Source organism: Ranitomeya variabilis, chromosome 7, assembly GCF_051348905.1.
Source record: "Ranitomeya variabilis isolate aRanVar5 chromosome 7, aRanVar5.hap1, whole genome shotgun sequence".
NCBI classification, from domain to species: Eukaryota; Metazoa; Chordata; class Amphibia; order Anura; family Dendrobatidae; genus Ranitomeya; species Ranitomeya variabilis.
The window spans coordinates 43,962,325-43,977,031 of NC_135238.1; positions in this window are offsets into that span (position 1 = coordinate 43,962,325).

Sequence of the window (14,707 nt, forward strand, 5' to 3'; positions counted from 1 at the left end):
CTCAGCCCCCCCTTATTCTTTCACCCCCTTTGAACAGAGATGCCGCCAAAACCCACATGCCCCAGGAATCATATCCCTTCTTTATTCACATATTAATTCCCCATCCCAGAGGAGGTCCTTGGGTTATACCGTTCGCTGGGAGTCTGACATAGGTTCAACGCTGACAGACTCGGAGTGGACCCAAATCTGGTCTTCCTCCACTGGGGGTTTGCTCAATACCCTCATGTTGGAGACTAACTACAAAGTATTAACCAGATGGTACCTGACCCCTGCCAGAGTAGCAAAGGCTGTGGCTAACTATTCCCCAAATTGCTTTCGGAAATGCAACTCCATAGGAGATATGCTTCATATCTGGTGGCTATGCCCAATATATACTATAGTAGAACACGGCACTCTGGGTATCTGAGAGGTGCTCAAGTCAGGTATCCAACCCGTAATCAATCAGCAATAATATACTTGGCACTCAGGAGAACTTTGTAGTGAAGTCAAAACATCATTTATTCAGTGCATCCAGTTCAACATGAACGTTTTCGGTCCAAACATAGGACCTTCATCAGACAGGATTTTTGAATACTGTAATGTACATATACAAAAAATACAAAAAGATATTTTTTAGAGACAAAATTCATGATGCACTTTGAGCATACAATGTATTATATTCAAAGATATGTAATACAGAAAACCAAATATCATTAGTAAGGTGATCAGACAACAATAGTGACGGACTTTGGTGAATCCTGACTTGGAGCGTGAGATGTGAGCTTCTTATCGAAGAAACAGAGAGCTGTGAATGTGTTGGTAAGAGGATTACGATAAGGTGACCATGCTGGGTCTGGACAAGGGCCTGCCAGAATGGGGAGATAATGGTGAAATTGCCCCTGAATCATGCAGGGTGAGCTGCCTAAAATACAAGAATACATACACGTAAAACATGTGACAACATATGAGGATACAAAAGGGTATACCAAAACAACGGGCTGCCGTATATGAGAGTAAGTACTAGAGTATATAGCGTGTGTGACCACCGGAGCTGTGTATGAAACCCCTATGGATCAAAATGGCTACCAAACTTTATGATGACATGCTGAGGGTAGGTGTAAGCAGTCCCCCCACTAGGAGTAATACTATTATATACCTGGAATACACAGTATGTCTGTATGGGCCCACGGATGGTGCCAGAGTCAGACAGAATCCAGGAGGTGTGGTACCGCCTACGGAGAAGGACATATTGTGGCAAGTGTGAGTACATGCCCATAGGTACTATAGAGGACCTCATGGTAAATGTAGGGCAGAGGGACACATTACCTTGTACAGTATGTGCGAATGCGCTGCCAAAGGGCGAGATGCTCGCTGGTGCAGGGAGCGCTGCAAGAAATGAAGGTAGTGCCAAATAAATAAATAAATAGTTTGGGCACGAGAGGTAAAGGCAGAAAAATTGCCAATAGGCACTATAGAGGAACCATGGTACATCCTGGGCAGAGGGACACAATACCTGGTGTAATAAACGGAGCTGCGCTGCAGATAGGCGAGGTACTCGCTGTTGAGGAAAGCGCTGTAGGGAATAAAGGAGGTGCCAATAAGATGTAAAATCCGGGCATGGGGAATAAGGACAGGAGTGTGACAGAGCGCCGCTGTACCTGGTGCTGCAGAGGAGAAAGGCGCCGTGCAGAGAGTCCTCCCGGAGACGCTGGCACTCCAGCGTTACTTCCGGGTTTATGTGTGCGCCGTCAGGGGGTCAGCTGACCCGCTGCGTCATCGGCGTCACATGACGGTGCCGGCCGCGCATGCGCAGGATCGGGGGGAGCGCTGGGCAGATTTACAGGCCAACTGGCGCCTGTATATGACATAAAAAGTGTACTAATGCACCGCACAGCTAAAGTGTCAAAGCCACAATCGGGGAGATTTAGTGGGCACTGCAGCATATGAATGAAAAATGAGGAATAAAAATGAGGAATAAAAACCGCAGGGTGGCTATATGTGGGAGTTACATGTACACATAAGGGGTAAATGAGTAAAACCCCGGGGGATTCCCAATGGTGGTCACACAACTGTAATATAGAGACAAAGCTAATACTCTATATTAGAATGGCATGGTGTGGAAATACTATACCATGTGAAGGATAGTCGGTGCTCAGTGCATAGTAGTGCAGCTAGCGATTCTGTGAGGATATAAAAGGAGAAGAAGAAGTTAATATAACTTACAAAGCATAACAGGAATCATAATGCAATATTCACAGTCATTTTACAAAAAAGCTGAGACGTCGTAGTCCCTATTCAATCCCTTTGGTTCTAAAGTCTGTAACGTGTAAATCCAAAAAGCTTCCCTTCTCTGGAGCATTTTGGTACGGTTCTGACCTCTCCTAGGGGTATCAACTTGCTCCAGAACCTGGAACCGGAGCTGGGCGATACTGTGATTTTGTTCAGAAAAGTGATGTGGGAGGGGGAGGTGTGTCTTTTTACATCGGATCGTGGACTTATGTTGGGCCACTCTATCCCTCACCATTTGAGTAGTCTCCCCCACATAGGCTAAACCACACGGGCACTTTATAAGATATACCACAAACGTGGATTCGCAGGTATAAAATCCTTTTATGGGAATTGCCTTGCCCGTTTGTGGGTGAAAAACAGAGGAGCCCCTCTGTATGTTGCTACACTGAAGACAATTCAAGCAGGGGAATGTCCCCTGTCATTGAGTTTGCCCAATAGTTCGAAGGTTCTGGACCAGAGTTTATTTCTTGATTCTCTCAGTTACGAATATTAACCTTAAGAAAAACCCCTGGGAAGCTCTATTAAATAAGCGTATTTCTAATATTCCTAGATATTCCCGGGCCCTTATCACATTTATATTTTTAGCAGCTAAACAAACTATATCCTCGGCATGGAAAAAAACAGGCTTGGATTTATCGGGAGTTAAATCTCGCCTATCCTGGTATATGGTTAATGAAAAATTAACTGCTATACTAACTGACAGAGTCGACAGATTTGAACTTATTTGGCTCCCCTGGGCAGAATACGCAAGCCACACCCCTTTTGCGGATCCGGTATCCCGATTGTCTAACCTTAATCCTCAGGCGCCTGACTAAACTACCCAAACGGATACAGACTTACTATAATCCCTTCTCGGGTTCCCCTCTCCCTCTCCCTTCCCCCCCCCCCCAAACCCTTGTCCCACTTTCTATGTTTGTCTTTGTTTTTGCTGTTACACTCGTCCTTCATTATGACTTGTGTTAAGTTTATTGCTGGTAACTGGAACATAAATGAAAGACTGTCATACTGTCTATGATGCAATGTACTATTGGATAACGTTAAAGTACCTTCCTTTCCTGTACCACCTTTTTTTCGCAAACTTCAATAAAAATTTATTGTTAAAAAAAAATGTTTGGCCCCCATAAAACAACGCTTATACTCCCCACCAATGCCGGCTCCATTCCCATGGTGTTAGCACTCGCTCTCTGCAGGACTCTCCTCCAAGTCAAAACTTTCCTCCACCGCTCTATTGCTTATGTTATATACCTTATAGAGTGCACATGTGGGTTGCTCCATTCAGCAACTATGAACTAAAATACAATTACACAAAGCATATCGTCTCTAGGCATACTCTACAGACACAAAAAAGCAACTTCTCTGTGTTTACTATCACGCCAATAAAACACAGCCACATGTTCACCATTAATCTTCAACAAAAGAAAAACTGAAATATCCCATGGTCATAAGTATTCAGACGGTTTGCTCAGACACTCATATTTAAGTCCCATGCTGTCCATTTCCTTGTGATCGTCCTTGAGATGGTCCCACTCCTTCATTAGAGACCAGCTGTGTTTAATTAAACTGATAGGACTTGATTAAGGGTATCCTCTCCATCTCAAGCACTCCTCTACGATCCACAGTCATATACGGCTTGATCACGGAGCTGGTCCTCCATATTATTCACACTTTGGTTTTTCTCTTATTTGTTACAGCAGCACATTAAGTCATTCATTCCTACTCATATCGTTCCCGTCACATGGCAGCACGGAGTAGCCTCTCATTGTCTAAACTCTATTACACATGCTTTGGCATCAGGTCGCCTAGGATAACGAGCCTCTCATGTCTCGTCCTATCGTTCCCTTCACCACTGGTCTTAAGCTAAGTTCTGGGCAGACGGGAGGTGGGTTGGCGACTCGCCCTTAAAATCAGTTAATGCACAAGACTGCCTCTTTATAGGAAACCTCATGTTTCCTAAGCTGGGTCATTGAATCATCCTGGTTAGTGTTCCACCTCCATGGTGACACGTTTCACACATTTAAGCACTTTGCAATATGTTTTTTCGATCTACAATTGTATAGTTTTATTGTATATTTTAGTATAAATGTTAATGGGATATTTTGGTTGATACTGGTGCTCTTTTTGTAAGTATATAAAGCATTTAATGCATTGCATCCATTGATACCTTGTCAGTAAAGTAAAAAGAGACAATGTCCAATTCCGGTGGAAAAAACTGCAAGGTTTTATTTACTCTTCCGTAGATGTGATGTTTCGACCAGCAACAATGAAGCATGAAACAGACATAAGGCTGGTCAAAATGTTGCATCTATGGCAGAATAAATGTAACCTTGAAGTTTTTTTTCACCTGAATTGGATACTGTCTCGTTCTTCTATTGAATTTTTTCCTAGTGGACGCCTTGGAATTTTTTTGATGGTGCGTCCTTTCTGTGCCTATGTGTCCTTTGTAATTGTCCAATATTTGAGTGCTACAAGTCACCTTCTTTTTTATTACTGTCAATAAGGAAATCTTTCCCAACTTTTTGCATTATTATATTGTCAACTATTCCGATTATAGTTGTGAGGGTATTCCTTGTGGTGGGGTTCCCATCCATATCCTTCCTACATCTTTGAAGAAAACATTCCCGACGTCATTACTGCACCTTCATCAGGCTGGCAGGAAGGGCTTATCCATCTACAGGCATCAGAGGAGCCAGGGTGTGCAAAGAAAACATTCCCTACACCATCATGCTGGCAGGAAGGGCTAATCCATCCACAGGCATCAGAGGAGCCAGGGTGTGCCAAGAAAACATTCCCGACACCATCAGGCTGGCAGGAAGGGCTTATCCACAGGTATCAGAGGAGCTAGGGTGTGCCAAGAAGACATTCCTTACACTCAAGCTCAAACTTTACCAGCTTGCACTGTTGACGCCTGAACAAAGGTTCATAGCTTTACGCTGCTTGCTACTGATGCTTTCCCATCAGTAGAGTGCATCAGACCTCAATCTGACCAGGTGATGTTTTTCCACTGCTCGGTAACACAGTATTTGAAGTCCTTTTTTAGAGATGAGCGGTGTTCGAGTCGAACTGTTTTCCAATTTCAAATTTGAGCTGTTTTGGGCGGTGTTCGAGTCGTTCGTCGAACTCGAACAATTTGCTTAAAATTCGGCTGTTCGAGTTTCTGTTCGATAACTGTTTGTTCACCAAAAGCCTAACTTGATTTTCACATTAAAACTGTTTATCAATGTTAATAGACTGTTTCAGTGTATAGTGGGCGGGGGATAGATCTGGGCTGAAATAATGCTGATCTCCTTTTTTTTTTCTTTCCCGCATTTACAGAGGGGCGGTGCAGTCTCTCAGCCTATCAGCAGTGCGCACACACACAGCAATGTGTATGTGATGCACACAAGCAAGGGCATGTGTCATTGGCTGTGTATGTCACATTTCCTTGCCCTATAAGAACCAGCCATTTTTCCCGTTGCCACCATTTCCTCACTGCTGCAGCTTAGTGTTAGACGGCTCCGGTGCTGCTGTGGGCGCTATTCAGTCAAAGAGTCATTTTTGGGAACGAATTTTCTGAAAGATAGGTTTAGGGAGTCGGGAGTCGGGACTAGTTGTAATATCAGCCCTTTTCAGGGTAGGTTACTGCAGTTCATAGCACTTTTTGCCAGGCAGGTCTGTGCCAGTGTTGTGCAAGTGTTAGTCACAGCATTTGGTGTAATCTAGCTCAGCCAATCCTTTTGGGCTAGTAGCATTGTCTGATAGTCATCTGAGTAGCCCGCCTGTGAAGCTAGCTACACCGCCTGTGTATCTCAATTTTTACTGCATCTAACCCAGTAAATCGTTTTGGGCCTAGGAGCAGTGTCTGCATGTCAGCAGAGTAGCCCACCCATGAAGCAAGCTACACCAACTGTGTATCTAATTACTAAGTTTTAACTGCATCTAGCCCAGGAAATCCTTTTGGGCCTAGTTGCATTTTGTGCTACTCAGCAGAGCACCCCACCCATGAAGCAAGCTACACCGCCTGTTTATCTAAGTACTAATTTTTAACTGCATCTAGCCCAGGCAATACTTTGGGCCTAGTAGCAGTTTCTGCTACTCAGCAGAGCACCCTACCCATGAAGCAAGCTACACCGCCTTCTTCCTTTCTCAATCTAACCTCTCGGCTCTGGGGTGTCCACTCTCCTTCCAGCTCTCTCCTTCTCACAGGTGGACTACCGCGTGTATTCACACTGTGGTGAATCTTTTGGGCCCAGGCATAAAAAGTCGTCGAGGTAATGGATAATATGTGCCGCCTTACAAACATCCATGATGACACATTCGAGGAAGCAACTAAACGCCTCAAATAGTGAGCAGGATATGGAGCACCCCATGGGCAAACAGCGATCTATGTAGTATGCTCCTTCACAGAAGCAGCCCAATGGGAGGACACTATTCGGAGGCACTGGTAGTAACCGGAATGCCCCCTCAATGTCTGTTTTGGCCATTAGGGTGCCCCTTCCCAACTTCTTGACCCGCCTGATTGCCTTGTCAAAAGAGGTACAGTACATAGTACTGTACTTGGTTCCACGTTGATGTTGTCATTTACTGACCTGCCCCTTGGATATGACAAATGGTGGGTTAGTCTGAATGTATTGGGTTCATTTTTTGGCACGACTCCCAACATGGATACCACTATGTCTTCTGAGGAAAGTGTTCTGAATGGACCTGCCGCCATTCTACCTAAAGATATTTCTTTTTAAAAAAATTTTGTCACGATGTCTGGGTGTTGGTAGGCTGATTTTAGATTTTTACTCCAGCCTTTCTTGATTTTAGAAGGGCATGACATGCCTATATCTGTGTCTCCTCCTCCTTTTACGCCCCCACCTCTTATATTTTCACATGACTATATGTACTTGTGACATTTCCATGTGTTGGTTGTGTCTTCTGAGCAGGTTGTCAGCTTTTGGACATCTTTTAAGGTGTTTTCTATATGTTTTCAATGAGTTTGTATGTGTTTGTGTTTGCCTGCCATTGGTTTCAATGGGGTTCGACGGTGTTCGTCGAACGCTTGATGAACATTCATCGAAGATGCCCCAATTCGACGAACCGAACCGAACTCGAACACTAGGGGGGTGGCTCAACACTAGTCTTGACTAAAATTTGACTGTATATGTTTAACACCATTGCAGGAGGAAACCACACAAGGTCGACAGGTTTTCAGCTACTGACCCCACTAGTCTATCATCGATGACTTTTTCAAGAATGAATGCATGCATAATAAATCTTTACAGCTACATTTTTCACTAATGCAACTAAAGTAAAAAGATAGACCATGGAAGTAGTAGATATAAAATATAATTTTTTTTTAATGAAGCCTGTTTGCAAAATTGCTTTATTAATTCCGTATAGATGTATTCTAGCAATAAATAGTAGTTTAGGAGATGAATAGAGCCTTTAATTAGAATAACAGATCCCGTAATATTTAAGCATTATATTATCTGTTCAACAAGATTGACCCATAATAAACATGGAGACAAAAAGTGAGACCGAAAACTACAGGCCCTGCAACTTTCCATACATCATTGGGGAAATGTATGGTGTGAAGGAAGTTGTCCTCCATAGTCTCTGATGATAACCTTCTCACCCAGCATCCGCTTGGACTCAACAGTGATTGAAACTAATCTGGTTAGCTTCTATTATGAAGGTCAGCAACTTCCTGCACTACAGCTGCTGTCGAACTACAACTCCCAACTTACCTGGACAGCTGCATGACAGCCAGGGAATGCAGGGAGTCATCGTTTTACAATAGCTAACGTGTCAAAAGTTTCAGATTTCTTTTCAGTGATGAGGTATGTCCCAGATTAGCCTGGGGTAAAGCTGTCAATGTTGTTTAACTGGATTTATTATGGGCGTTGGATACTGTGGCACATAAAATGAGCATGCCGTTCATTTTCTCATGAAAATGGCCTAAATCCATGCGGCTCTTAAGGGAAATTACATCATAGACTTTTGCTCCGGCTCCATATGCTCTTTGGGAGGTTAACTTGGATTTTTTTGTTAGTAAATAAGGGGGTTGTCCACAACTAGACCACCATAAATAATAACGCCTGTACTCACCTACTGCACTGGAGGTGTCGTCACTCGCTGTCCCTGGAGCTCACGTGACGCTGGCACCCAATCAGCGCTGGCATTACTGGACCCGACTTCAGACAAATTTGAACATGGGAATGGCGCCAGCACAGGAGGTGAGTATAAGTGTTATTATTTTAGGAGGGCAAAGCTTGGGGTATGAGAAGAAGTTGTCCAAGTAGTGGACAACTTCTTAGAGGTAAGTAAAATTGATTTGAGTACATTTGTTTAGGTATGTATAGATACAAATTTGATTAGATTTTATTGACTACTGTTTTATTTGATACTTTTTTGTGTTACTGGGAAAAAGAAAAGCCATCTTGATTTGTTGATCACTGATACATGCTTTGTTCCCGTTCTGGATGTTTCATATAGAAATTAGCAAAGTGTGAAATAATTTATGGAACTGTTTTCTATTTTCAGTTGAAGAAAGTAGGAAAGATTCAAAAACAAATGTCCTTTTACCTCTCCGTGATGAAGTGGAAGATAAGGAATCACCGATTGACAAAAAAGGAACTGAACATGGACTGGATAGATCTTTTGCATCTTCTGAATGTGGACAATATTTTAAAAGAAGTCTCATCCTTCCAAGCACAAGTGCATTTACAAAGATATAAAGACATTCTCATGTTCAGAATGTGGGAAATGTTTTGCCTATTAATCACTTCTTGCTATACACAAGAGGGTTCACACAGGAGAGAAGCCATTTTCAGAAGGCAGGTCTTAGTATGCATCAGAGAACTCATGCAGGGGTGAAGCAGTTTTCTTGCTCACGGTATGGAAAACTGTTTACTTGTAAATCAAAATTAGTTGATCATTTAAGAACGCACACAGGGGAGAAGCCATTTTCATGCTCAGAATGTGAAAAAAGTTTCACCCGGAAATCATATTTGGATGATCATGTAAGAACTCACACAGGGGAGAAGCCATTTTCATGTTCAGTATGTGGAAAATGTTTTAGCCAGAAAACATCTCTTACTCTACATCAAAGACTTCACACTGGGGAGAAGCCATATTTATGTTCTGAATGCGGTAAAGATTTTAAACATAACCCAGGTTTAGTGGAACATCTGATAAATGAAACACCGGAGAGACCATTTCCGTGCTCAGAATGTGAGAAAAATTTTATTCAGAAATCAAGTCTTTTGGAACATGTAAAAATTCACACAGGGGAGAAACCATATACATGCACAGAATGTGATAACAGTTTTAGGCACAAATCAAGTCTTGTAAAGCATCTCAGAACTCACACAGGGGAGAAGCCATTTTCATGTCTACAATGTAAGAAATCTTTTGCTTATAGAAAAGGTTTGGTCTTACATCAGAGAACTCACACAGGGGTGAAGCCATTTTCTTGCTCAGAATGTGGAAAACGTTTTACCTACAAATGCAATCTCATTAGACATCAGAGAAGACACATGGAAGAGAAACACCTTTAATGTTTGTTAGACATGGACAAATGCTTCGCTAAAATATAGAAAACCATCACCCCATTACTTGCCAAATTCAAATTTTTACAAGAACGGATTTTTCAGAAAAGGGCGTCCCAATATTTATTTAAAAATGACAATGACATGATTTCCTATTTTGAAACCATTCATTTTACAAACACAACACAAAAAATTGGACCTAATTATTAAAATTATAAAATCTTAGTTGCTAGAAGCTAAAGATTAGGCATCCCCAAAAAAGGACATTGGTAGATAATGGGTTAACATCAAGAGATTTTTGTGATGATCTCACTTATGGCTTTTGTGTTTTAGTTTTCCTGAATTATTTACGTAATTGTTGAGCCCTGTGTACACTACTGTACTAAAGCCAAGGAAGACACAGCCGAACTGTTGGATTAATACCTTAAGTACTGTGATCGCTAGCTACCACCACGTCTTAGTGGCTTGATGTGGGAGATAGTTAAGTCTTGCCATGGCTGGCTGATGGTCTAAGAAAGGCAAAGAGTAAGGCCGTTTTCACGCATCCATGAAACATGAACTGTTCTTGCTTCTGAAGACCTCGTCTCACCCCTCAATCTGAGTGACCTGTTTTATATAGATCTATGAAGCAATTAGCTCAGGTCAGGAGACCCAGCTTTGGGTCAAATCTTTTGGATCGAATGTTTCACACATGTGTGAAACTGAACCAAAATGTTGCCTGTCAGTTTAGTAGTGACTGACAATAATACTTTGTCAGACAAGTATATCAAGGCATTTTAGAAGTGATCAAAAGGGAAATAAAGAGTTAAAGAATTAAAAAGTAGTTCACTGTAAATAAAATAAAATATATATTTATCATAGGTAGTTTTATATTTTAAGACTAAAAAAAATTATAGTATCACTGCACAGGTTATTTAAATCACACAGTAAACAACTGAAAAACCCACCTTTTGTAGTTAATCCTGTTTTTTTTCCCCTCATGTTAATATCTCCCTCAACCCCTTCCCAAAAAAATAATGTACCCAAATATGTGTGTAATAAAAATATTATAAGTTCCAAAAAAATTAAACAATGCCGCAAATAGACCAGGACAAAATGGTTGGCACCTTTTTTTAAAGTAAGAAAAACTCCCAATGGTCACTGAAATCATTTGAAACTGACAACAGTAATTTTCTATTGAATTTTAGTAAATAATAATAATTATAAATCAGACTTTGTAGCAGAATTCTGGTCCTACAGGAAAATTGGGCTGTTGACAACATTTTTCATGTTGAACTGGGGTCTCTATATAATAGTGGCTGGAGTGGAAAAAAACATTTTTTTTTGCCTCTGTTGTAAAGATATTAGCAATCAAATATTTGGCAACTAATGAGTTAACTTTAGTTAAACCAAATTTTTTTTTCAGATAGTTTTCAGTGGGGCGTTTACTTCTTTTCCCAGTATGACATTGATCAATCGTATGCAGGCATCATCACGCGTCCTGCGGTTCTATGTTACTACCTGCATATGATTGGTCAGAGTCACACAGGGAGAAGTAACTGCCCCTAGTGAAAACTGTCTGATAACACTCACTTGGATTTGGCTAAAGTTAACTCATTAGGTGCCAAATATTTCATAGCTGGTATCTTCACAACAGAGAGACTAAATAAAAATTATAAAGAAATATGCTCCGCATATTACATGGCTTGTCCAATTCAACATAAAAAACTGATGAAAGGCCTCTTTTCAAGAAAACAAAACTATTAAAAATGCCCTGGAATAAAATTATGGTTCCTCTAGAAAAGATTGAAATTAATTTTACCATGTGGAGAAGTGAAACTACAGAGTGTCCTGTAGTTATCACAAGTGTCTGCAGACTTGTAATCAGTCAGTCGCCTATTTACAGGGTAAAAAGTAGTCACTGTGCTGTTTGTTGTCATGGCGTTTACCACACAGAACATGGGGCAAAGAAAGCTAAGAAGAGAGTGGTCTCAGGAGATTAGGAGAACATTATAGACAAACAAGTCTCAGGTGAAGGCTATATGATGTCTCCTACAGCTGGATGTTCCTGTTACTACAGCTGCACATATCCAGAAGTGTAAGGTCTATGGGGCTGTAGCCGTCTTCCCTGGAGGCAGCCACACGAGGAATAAGGTCACAAATTGAAGAGATGGATAATACAAAGGGGAACCACAAAACCCAGAACTTTGAAAGAGATTAGAGGAGAACTCCAAGTCCAACAGTGTGAGGTCACACCAAGTGGCATGAAAATTCAACTCAGACGCAGTCACCATAACATTTAATTTCACCCCAATGTTTTTTTTAAATATGAGTTTGCTGTATCAAAACATTATCTCCACAAAATACAATAAATTTGGGCTAAAAAATTGTTTGTGCTCAAACCTGGTGGGGAAGGCTTTTTGGTACAATAAATAATGGCGGCTATGTATCTTCCATAGAGCCTGAGTTCACACAATTCTTTCTCAAGAGGAGGCCTGGCACCAACTGTAGTGAACTTGGACATATGGGAGTACCATTTCCATGTAACTGAACGATTGAGCGCATGTTTCTTGGACACATAAAATAAGAACTGACAATGCACTGGTGATAGAGGAAGGAGTGTGTGGAGCAGACTGGTTACGAGGAAGATGATCAAGAGGAGAGGAAGAATATGTGTGTGTGAAATGGCCAGCGCCCCCACTCCCACCTCTTTCCTACTAGGAGGTGCTCCCTGGGTCCATGTGTGACTACCACTGACAGTGTCCCTACCACTTCAACACAGATTGGCATTAAAATTGTCATGCCCATCTCCTCCATATCATTTTCTGACAATAAAGGCTGACTGACTGAACAGCAATCTAGTCTGAACTGGTGCATAACCAAAAAAGTCTTGCATAGCAAATAGATCAATGGCTGCACTCAACTGTACTTAAGCAAGGAAATGTCCAATACATGAAATGTGAATAGCTTAATGGCTTGTGAAATCTATGAAAAAACACATGAGATGCTTAGCACAAGATTTGGCCAAAAAATGTGAGCCCATCCACCAAACATCAAGGTAATCTCAGATCGGATGGGTACCTGACTTGACTGCCTAGTGTGAACACTTACCTATGGCGGGGCATTCACCATGCTGTGATTTTAACTACATCCAAACACAGTTGGTTCTGACCTTCCTATAAATGCAGGCTTTACCATGTAATTAGCCATAGGTAAGTGTTCACACTAGGCAGTCAGGTCAGGTACCCATCCGATCTGAGATTACCTTGATGTTTGGTGGATGGGCTCACATTTTTTGGCCAAATCTTGTGCTAAGCATCTCATGTGTTTTTTCATAGATTTCACAAGCCATTAAGCTATTCACATTTCATGTATCGCACATTTCCTTGCTTAAGTACAGTTGAGTGCAGCCATTGATCTATTTGCTAATAAAGGCTGACTGATCATGTCTTCCAAAATCTCAACTAGAAGAACATTTTTTTGGTGTATTATGTTCCTTAACCTCCAGGGAGCTGTTGGCGTTTGGACTTTGGGGCAGAATAGAAACAGGTGTCATTAACAGATTGGACATTTTGCTCTGCACAACATTAAACGATGTGATGGCTGAGGAGGTAAACTCAGCAGAAACGCTGACTCCAGCTGATGATGTCGCTGTCAGAGGCTACATTATCCTGCTGTGCTTAAGGTGAGCAATAGCACACATACACCATCACATCATTCACGTTCTCCTCGCTAACCTGACTGCCAGAATTTGTAAAAGAGGCCAAATGTGACTAGTGTTTGGTAATACTGAAGGTTTCTAACAGCACTGCCAGTGGTGTGAGAACATCTGCTGTCCTTGATATTGTTATTTTTTCTATCTCCCTGCCATGGCCGTTGCCTATATTTTGTTTAGGTTTAGCAAACATTTTTTTGCGAAAGTATAAGGTTTTATTTGTTTCTAAGCTTTTCGCAATTTTCATGTTTTACAATCTTATTCCCTTAAGCCATAGAGATATGTCACACAAAATAGTTAATAACTAACATTTCCCACATGTCTATTTTACATCTGCATCATTTATGAAACATATTTTTTTGCTGGGAAGTTAGAAGGCGTTGATCAGCGATTTCTCATTTTTCCATCAAAATGTACAAAAGCCCTTTTTCTTGGACCACCTCACATTTTTAATTGAATTTGAGGGGCCTATGTGACAGAAAATGCCCAAAAGTGACACCGTTCTAATAACTGCACCACTCAAAGTGCTCAAAATCATGTTCAAGAAGTTTATTAACCCTGTAGGTGCTTTACAGGAATTAAAGCAATGTAGAAGGAAAAAAATTAACATTTTATTCTTCTTTATAAAATTGTTGGTTTTGACCCAAATTACTTATTTATACAAGGGCAAAAGGAGAAAATGGACCCCAGAATTTGCCAATACCCCATATGTAGTGGAAAACTGCTGTTTGGGTGCACGGCAAAGCTTGGAACGGAAGGAGCACCGTTTAACTTTTTGAACAGAAAATTGGCTGGAATCAAGAGTGTTTTCAGAGCCCCTTATGTGCATAAACTGTGGAAACTCCCGATAAGTCAGCTTATTTTGTAAACTATACCCCTCAAGGAACATATTTAGAGGTGTGAGCACCTTGACCCCAGAGGGGCTTCATATAATTTTCTAATGTTGAGGCTCGAAATTGAAAAAAAATTAACTTATGCCATAAAAGTGTTGGTTTTGCCCCAAATTGTTCATTTTCACAAAAGTAACAGGATAAGATGGACCATACAATTTGTGGTGCAGTTTATTCTGAGCACACTGATACCCAGTATGTGTTAGAAAACTACTGTTTGGGTGCACGCCAGGTCTTGGAAGGAAGGAGCATCAACTGAATTCTGGAGCTCAATTTAGGCTGGAATAGATTGCGGATGCCATGTCACATTTGACGAGCCCCTGACAGGTTAAAACAGCAGA